Below are 9,135 nucleotides of genomic sequence, written 5' to 3'. Positions count from 1 at the left end.
GGTCTGAATGGATAAGGGTAGTATCGTCAGCAAACAATATAGGTTTAAGAATATTAGAGACATTAGGCAAATCATTGAATTATATATAAGAAATAGAAGAGGTCCTAAGATACTGCTCTGTGGCACTCCAACGGTAATTGGTAGAGTAGAAGTTGTATCATTGATTGTTACACATTGGTGTCTGTCGCTAAGATAGGATCGGATGTAGTCAAGGGTAAGGCCTCGGATTCCATAATGCTGGAGTTTAAGCTCCCCTTGTATCTGGTATAATCTACGACAGAACAACTGACCACTATCCTACCTTTCTCATAGCGAACATGGACATAACACCACCAAAAAGCAAGAAACTTTCATTTAGGCTACACAGTGAATCAGCTTTAGACAATCTTACAGAGGCACTTCACAATATTAACTGGGATTCTGAATTCAATAATACCCATAATATAAATTCATTAGCTAACCTCTTCCTCTCCAAAACTCTAAGCCTCTACAACCTTCATTGTCCCCTTCTTACAAAGCAAGTAACTGACAAAAGATTAAACAATCCATGGCTCACAAGTGGCATTCTCAACTCAATCAACAAGAAACATGAATATGAAAAGAAAGTTAGGATTGGCCTAGTTTCAAAGGAAGTAGCTAAAAGGTACTCATCAATGCTTACCAGTATCATAAGAAAGGCAAAACTTGCATATTATGTGAATAGATTCAATGAAGCAAAAGGCAACATGAAAAACACTTGGAAAACTATCTCTAGTATCCTAGGAACTAAACAACACTCACATAACCAAATAAAACTCTACAAGGATGGGGATATACCGTCAACTGATTTAGAAATGGCAAATGAATTTAATAGTTTCTTTTCATCGGTTGGTGCTAATCTTGCCAGTAAAATCCCACAGACCCAGACACATATTAACACATATCTCTCAGGCAGCTATCCAAACTCTCTTCTCCTTTCACCAATCAGCCCGGCAGATGTTGTGTCCATCATACACTCTCTAAAAACCAAGGCAGGGAACACCAGTGAAATTCCGTCCATTGTGTACAAGAGAGCCTCCCATGCCCTTGCCCCACCCATAGCACTACTGTTCAACAAATCTATAGAGTGTCACACCTTCCCTGATATCCTCAAAAAAGCAAGAGTAACGCCTGTCCATAAAGGAGGCAATCCGGCGGACATAAACAATTATAGACCAATATCAAATCTACCCATTCTATCAAAAATATTTGAAAAAATTATTTACAAACAGCTCTATTCCTACCTCGTAAAATTCGACATACTCAGCCCCTGCCAGTTTGGCTTCCGGTCCCAAAAGAGTACCAATGATGCAATCATTAGTCTCCTTGACATTATCTACTCAGCCCTTGACAAAAATGAGTTTCCGATTGGACTCTTCATTGACCTAAGAAAAGCCTTTGATACTGTTAATCACAACTACCTCTTACTTAAACTCCAGCATTATGGAATCCGAGGCCTTGCCCTTGACTACATCCGATCCTATCTTAGTGACAGACACCAATATGTAACCATCAATGATACAACTTCTTCCACTCTACCAATTACCGTTGGAGTGCCACAGGGCAGCATCTTAGGACCTCTTCTATTTCTTATATATATAAACGATCTGCCTAATGTCTCTAATATTCTCAAACCTATATTGTTTGCTGACGATACTACCCTTATCTACTCAAACCTCAACCCACATACACTAAATAATGTTGTGAATAATGAATTAAAAAAAGTCCACTTATGGATGTCAACGAACAAACTAACATTAAACATCGAAAAGACTTACTACATCTTATTTGGAAGCAAATCATCAAATGCAATTCAGCTACAGATAGACAACATTAACATCAGTAATAAAAATGATGGCAAGTTTCTTGGCCTATTCCTAGACAAGAGACTCAACTTCAGCACCCACATTCAACACATAACTAATAAAGTCTCTAAGACAGTTGGTATACTCTCCAAAATCAGATATTATGTTCCTAACTCTGCTCTCCTCTCACTATATTATGCACTAATCTACCCCTATCTTAATTATGGTATCTGTGCATGGGGGTCTACCACTGCAAACCACCTTAAGCCCATCATCACACAGCAAAAATCTGCTATCAGAATAATAACTAACTCTGCTTTCAGACAACACTCAGCTCCCTTGTTTAAATCTCTAAACTTGCTAAATATTAACTCCCTCCACACATTCTCTTGTGTCAACTACATTTACAAAACCCTGTTCTTAAATGCAAACCATGCTCTGAAACTCTCCCTGGACAGATGTAATAGGACCCATTATCACCACACCAGAAATAAATATCTCTTTGATATCCCCAGGGTCAAACTTAATCTGTGTAAACACTCTATGCAAATTAAGGGACCTAGTCTATGGAACTCACTCCCTAGTGAATTGAAAAACTGTAAAACTTTTGCCTTATTTAAAAGCAAAACCAAAAAGTACCTAACATCATCTATTTAGTTTCCTACACTGAGCTTTAAATTTGCTCTGTACCTAGTGTTACCCAATCTCCTAATTTTTATGTAATATCAAACAACCTTATCATTGTGTTCATTGCTGTCTTCTTTTATGTGCTAGCCATATGCTGTATTGTGACTACCAATTTTTTGTCAACTACCATTCAAGCTGTCATTGCAATCAATCTTATATTGTTTCTGCTGTATTGTGCCTACCAATTTGTTGTCAACTACCATTTTAAGCTGTCATTGCAATCAATCATAGCTACCTATGTGCTTTAATATACTGTACCTATAATTTTCTCTCATCTTTTTTTTTTCATTCCATGTAATCTGTTATCATTTTTTGTCTATAAATTTTGCAAGTATTTACCTCCTTAAAATTTTCTTAGATTAAGGACCTGCCCGAAACGCTGTGCGTGCTAGTGGCTTTACAAGACTGTAATTACCATATTTGTATCCTCACATTCCTTATGTACATTCTTGTATATGCATAAATAAATAAAAAATAAATAAATAAATAAATAAATAAATAAAAGTAAGAGGTAGTTGTGATTAACAGTATCAAAGGCTTTTCTTAGGTCAATGAAGAGTCCAATCGGAAACTCATGCTTGTCAAGGGCTGAGTAGATAATGTCAAGGAGACTAATGATTGCATCATTGGTGCTCCTTTGGGACCGGAAGCAAACTGGCAGGGGCTGAGTATGTCAGTATTTATCTGAGTATTTCCTGCCCGAAACGCTTTGCGTAATAGTGGCTTTAGGCATTGTATGTATTAGCTCTATCTATAAATCCATCAACTTTTGTATCCTACTTTGCATGTATGTACTTTGTATGTATGTACTTTACCTGAATAAAAATTTGTATTTGTATTTGTAACCTTAGCTGATACTTGCTAACCTAAGCTGATACATGCTAACTTAAGCTGATACATGCTAACTTAAGCGAATACATGCTAACCTAAGCGAATACATGCTAACCTAAGCTAATACTATACTATGCTAATACTAAGCTATGCTAACCTTCAACCATACCTGCTAACTTAAGCTAATACATGCTAACCTTGGCATATAATTGTTAACCTAAGTAAATACATGCTAAGCTAATACAGCCTGGCACAACAAGAGAAAACCAGCTGGGTGTGATGGTGTGGTAAGCGACCAACACCCCGCCGTAGTAGCAGCGGATACAAGACACTCCGTACATTGACAACATCGCACACTAATATTTTTACCACTTCGGACACCAGCTTTCGACGTTTCGCATATGTGTACGTGTTTCATATTAAAACGACAATATAATGCTATTAACAATTAAAATCTTCTGTTTAACAGGCATATAGTTATTAAATGAAGTTTAGTGATGTAATAGACATAATCCAGAGTTGGTAAGGACGCCGCCCGCCAGCGTAAACACAACACACCCGAATGCCCACAAACACGATACAACGCACAAAACACAACACTTCTGTCAGTTTTTGGATAAACTCCTTTTATATTTATTATGTGAGAGTTATACATGTATAAAATGATAACTATTATAGGTAAGCGCCTAATATTTAATATTAATCAATAAAAAAGAAGTCAGAAGCAACACGCCTGTCTGTACATGTCTTTTGTGTAAAAGTATTTTGGGCGCTCATGTACTTGTGCGCTAGCTGGCGTTCACAACTGTTCTCGCCTACAAGCATTAGAATTAAACAAACGAATTTATTTTTTCATTTATATACAAGAAGAGAAGGCTACCCTTGAGTCTGTAATATTCATCTGATCACTGGTCTCCCATTTGGTCCTCATTACTTTATCTTACTATTATTGAATGTCAATAACCGTATTATGCAATTTCAATTTCTTCTATTTCTTTCCCAGTCGTGTCATAGGCAGCGTAGGGGATGGACGTTTGAGGGTCCTCCCCTGCGTTTGCACTCGTTATCGTGGGTGTAATTGTACCTCCGACAGTTACGAAGCCTAATAACCAATCTGGGACACACACAAACACACCAGGTGTGTCTGAAACTTGGTTATCACCTGCACTGGTGAATTGCAAGTTTCATTTGTAGCTGTGTTGCTGACGAGCGAGGGGAGGCTGTTGATCAGGCCTCAGGCGTCCCCTCCTCACTCGCCTGTTGGGCCTAAACCACACGTGTATCAGGTACACGACAATAGCTCTTGCGTCATACTACCGCTGAGCCGTGTTTGCCTTGTTCTTCGACCGAAGACGTTAGTGACCATGAAACAATGCAGCCTCAGTTCAGTGGAGATACTTTGAGTCATGCATTAACTCTCCCACTTCTACATTAGTTGATGTGAAATAGTGCTGTGACGATTGAGTGTGGTTAGAAACTTTAATTACAAAACTGTGTGACTATACAAAGTGTAAGGGCACTGGTGTGGCACGCTCTGTTAGGCCTAGCATCTCGCCCGGCCAGGGAATGAGGATATGGTGCCAGGAACACCTTCATGATCAACATGCTTCTTGCACATCTCTCCGCCAGCTCTCAAGTACTACGGTTTGTTGCCTGTGTATGTCAAGTTTTTGTCGAGTGTTAAGTATCTGTTAAGCAGATACTTATGCATGTACCACCAACTTCAATTTTTTTTTCCGCGCCAACCTGCAAGGTGCGCTGTGACCTTGAAAATAGTGGAGCCTCATATATGCAGGCTGGCCGATTTATTTCTGCTGATGTTGTTTGATGGTTGGCGGCCCCTTCCACCCTGTGAATAGGCCATTTGCTGATGTGCTGCTTTGTGGTTCACTGTGGAGCGAGTGTACCGTAATACTCTGCATATAAGTGTTGTGTCTTTAACGCCATGGCAACTGCCCCGGATAAGGTGATGGGCAGCACATCGCCGTTGCCAGATAGTGACTTTGTGGACCCATCACACGCTCGTCAATTGTTTTCTAATGATGGTGCCACCTCCTCAGTGGTGCCCCACGACACATCAGAAGGCGGTGCAGATGATGAGGGATTCACGGTGCAAATGAGTAAAAGTCAGCGCCGTAAGCAGTTGAGAAGGGCACGATCAAACCCACCAAATTCGGCTGCTGTCAGACATGTGCGGCTAGATTTTCCTCTGGGAACCACAGTAGAGAGAAAAGTGAAGTGGTTTTGTGAAGCTTCTGAGGCACATTATGATAAGGTCATTAAGTTACCTAGAGATGAAAGTGACTATGTCTTCGTTACAAACGATAGTGCTTTTGTAAATGTGTTGCTAAACACAGAGTATGCAGGCATTAAGATGAAAAATGCAGCACCTAGGCGTCCAAAAGTAAACATTGTCATATTCAATGTTAATAAACTCATTAAGCCTGAATATCTTTGTGATGAAAATATTGTAAACTCTAAACGTCTGAGAAATGGACTCATAGCTGCCACATGGAAAGGTGCCACGCCTATACCGGACAGAATTTACTCTAGAGCAGCTTTAGGTCGGCACTATAACATTGCACTCTACAACCCTCCCCCTCGTAGGTGTTATAAGTGTCAACGATGGGGACGTCACGTAGCCAGGTACTGCACAAGCAAAAACTTTTTCTGTGCCGTGTGTGGTGAACCTCATAAATCTGAGGTGTGTTTTAAACTCATAAAGGAACTGCAGTCAGTAAGTGAAAAATGCATAAACTGTGGCAGGAGCGGTGTTCAAGTCTGGCACCTTGACTGTGTCAAGCGACCAGCTGCTTACGGCCAGGTGCCCGGCCCCGCCCACCCGGGAGGACGGTTGCCAGGTACAGCTGCCGGCTCTAATTCCTGTGCAGAGCCACCTGGACGTAGTGTTCGTAGCAGCTGGATACCAAATACTTCACCATCTGCCAAGCACCAAGTGCATCACGGGGCCAGACGACAGGTGTCTGTTCAACCTGCGCCTGCCCGTCAGGTGCCAGGAACCTGCCTCCCGGAGGTGTTGACACAACACTCGCCATACCCTTCACACCACCATGAAGAGCAGTTGCCAAATGCTGCCATCAGTCCCACTCGCTGTTCAGAGCCATCTGGAGGTGATGTTCGCTCCAGCTGGCTGCCAAACTCACCACCTTTAAATTACGAAGTGCACAAGGGGACCGGTACCAGACCGAAGACTCGTGCCATCATCCCAGCTCCCCCACAAGAACCAGGTGTTGCATCTTCTGCCAGTGGTGGGCCTTCCCCTGATGTAGAGTGGCCACTTCCTGGTTCTGGGATAATGTCACCTACTGTGAGACCACCATCCACAGCTGGACCCCACAGTCAACTGGAAGTGGGGGATAAGGAACTGGATCAAAATGAGACACATCGCAACCTCAGCCTCCCTACCACCTCGCCCTTGGGTCGCTCCACTGTTCAAGCAGTGGTTGCCCTTCGTGACCGGTTGCAGGAACACCAGCAGCATTCACAGCAGCAAACGGAGCGGCTGCAAGAGCAACTCCAACATGAGAAAAAATCCACCAGCGATATTTCGATGATGCTCACGCGTATGAGGGGACTTGTAAGCAATGACTGCCAAACTTCCCCTTCCACCCCTGAACCCTCCAAACATGTGTTCGCTTGCCTATCAGGGGAAACTTCTAGTGATCTTGAAACCTTGTGTAGTGGAACCCTTCCACGCAAGTTAACTGCCAAAGTTGTGCTAAACTATGTTCAAAACGACTCTATAGCTGGAAATGACAGACAAATTGTACTAGATCATTGGATGCAAATGTGTGACATTGGTAATAAACTAAGAAATGTTCCTGGACTTATACAGTAGTGCAATAGATAATATGTATATAGATAATAAATATTAAGTGAACTAATAATATCAATATATAATGCTGACTTTAAATGCACAATTAACTAAGTTATCCGTCCTAAGCTGGAACATTGCGTCCCTCAAAAAAAGGTTCTCAGATTTACATCACAAAGTAACAACTGAACACATCGATATTGTATGTCTCCAGGAGTGCAGAGTTCCCGCAAGATCCTCACCCCCGAAATTGCCCTCATTTGTTTCTTACAACCTCAGATCCAGTAACTCTTGCATTATATACATCAAACAATCCCTACCCCATCAACTTCTGCCAGAAAAACAAACTGCCGGTCAACAGTATCATGGAGTGAGGATCTATGTGGGCAACTCTGTTCTCAATGTATTTAATCTATATGCTCCAGCAGGAAAGTTAAATTATATTGATCTTCCGGCCTGCGCTCAAGCAGAGCCCACCATCATTCTTGGTGACTACAATGCTAGACACAAGGACATTGGTGGCTCTCGCTTCAGTAACGGTAACGGGAATCAACTGCTGTCGCTACTAAATAGTCACCAAGATGTGCAGATTGTGGGTGACCTTGAACCCACGCATATTTGTGGAGGCATTCTAGACCTCTGTGTTGGTTTCAACGTCTCTCACGTCTGGTGCACATCATCTATTGTAACAGATTTGTTGTCAGATCATCACCCTAGATTGACTACTCTATGTATAGGAGATACTATCCTGCCCGGTGGGACTTTCAAACGCAAACGGCTCAGTGTTCCTCCTGCTCGACGTGAAGACTTTGTTGCTCATGTGTCAGAGTGGTACAGCACTTATGATCCCTCCACAGTCCAGACATTTAACGACGGTCTAGTACAGAGCATTCAGATGTTTGCTGACTCTTTAGGTCGGCCCCCTGCACCATCCAATAGTCGCAACGATATGAAAGGTAATAAACGCCATGCCTATTACAATGACCCCAAACTGCGTACTTTGAAACGCACTGCCAGACGAGTTGGGCTTGCATATAGGGAAACACGTACGCCAGCAATGCTCAAGCTCTTTCAGAAAGCCCTAGCCAAGGCGAGGGAGCGCATGACAGAGCTCAGGCAAGATAACTGGGAAACTTTTGTTAACAGTCTCAACTCTCACACCCCCCTCAGCCAGGCATGGAAGGATATTAAAAGAATTAAAGGCGATAAGCTCGGCCAAGTAGCACACCCTCACCCTCTACACAGAGCAAACGAGTTAGTCGATGCTTGGGCAACCACCTCTAGCTTCAATAATCTTCCCCCAGACATACAGTTCAGATTAAATGCTGGTTACGGAGATCGAGAAAGGCTCGTTGACTTCATGCTCCACAAGGAAGATGAATGCAACGTGCCATTTACTGAGTTTGAATTACTCGCGGCCCTAAACAAAGGCAAAGCCACATCCCCCGGTGAAGATGGTATCACTTATGACATATTGCGTCTGCTCCCTTTAGTACCAGGGAATCCCCTACTTGAGCTGTATAATATGAGCTATGTTACTGGGGAACTTCCTAACTCTTGGACCAACAGTATAATCATTCCAATTCCCAAGCCAAATCAAGAGAATGCTTTCCGGCCAATTTCCCTTACTAGCTGCATTTGCAAAACATTCGAGAGAATGGTCCTAAACCGTCTCCTCCATAGAATAAGAACCATGCTATCCCCCCAGATATATGGCTTCATGCATGGAAGGAGTGTGCATCATTGCATCACCACCTTTCTTACCCTGCATACTGAAAAGTCATATACCACCTTCCTAGATCTTAAGTCTGCCTTTGATATTGCAAATAGACATGTTATCTTGAGTGAGCTTGCAAGAATGAATATTGGTGGTCGGCTTCTTTGTTGGATCAGGGGTTACTTATCCAACAGGAAGTCATCTGTATTTTTCCAGGGGCATAGAAGTGTAACAAGAGACTT

The sequence above is a fragment of the Procambarus clarkii genome, chromosome 48 (genome assembly GCF_040958095.1).
Source record: "Procambarus clarkii isolate CNS0578487 chromosome 48, FALCON_Pclarkii_2.0, whole genome shotgun sequence".
NCBI classification, from domain to species: Eukaryota; Metazoa; Arthropoda; class Malacostraca; order Decapoda; family Cambaridae; genus Procambarus; species Procambarus clarkii.
Note: the sequence above shows the minus strand (reverse complement) of the source record.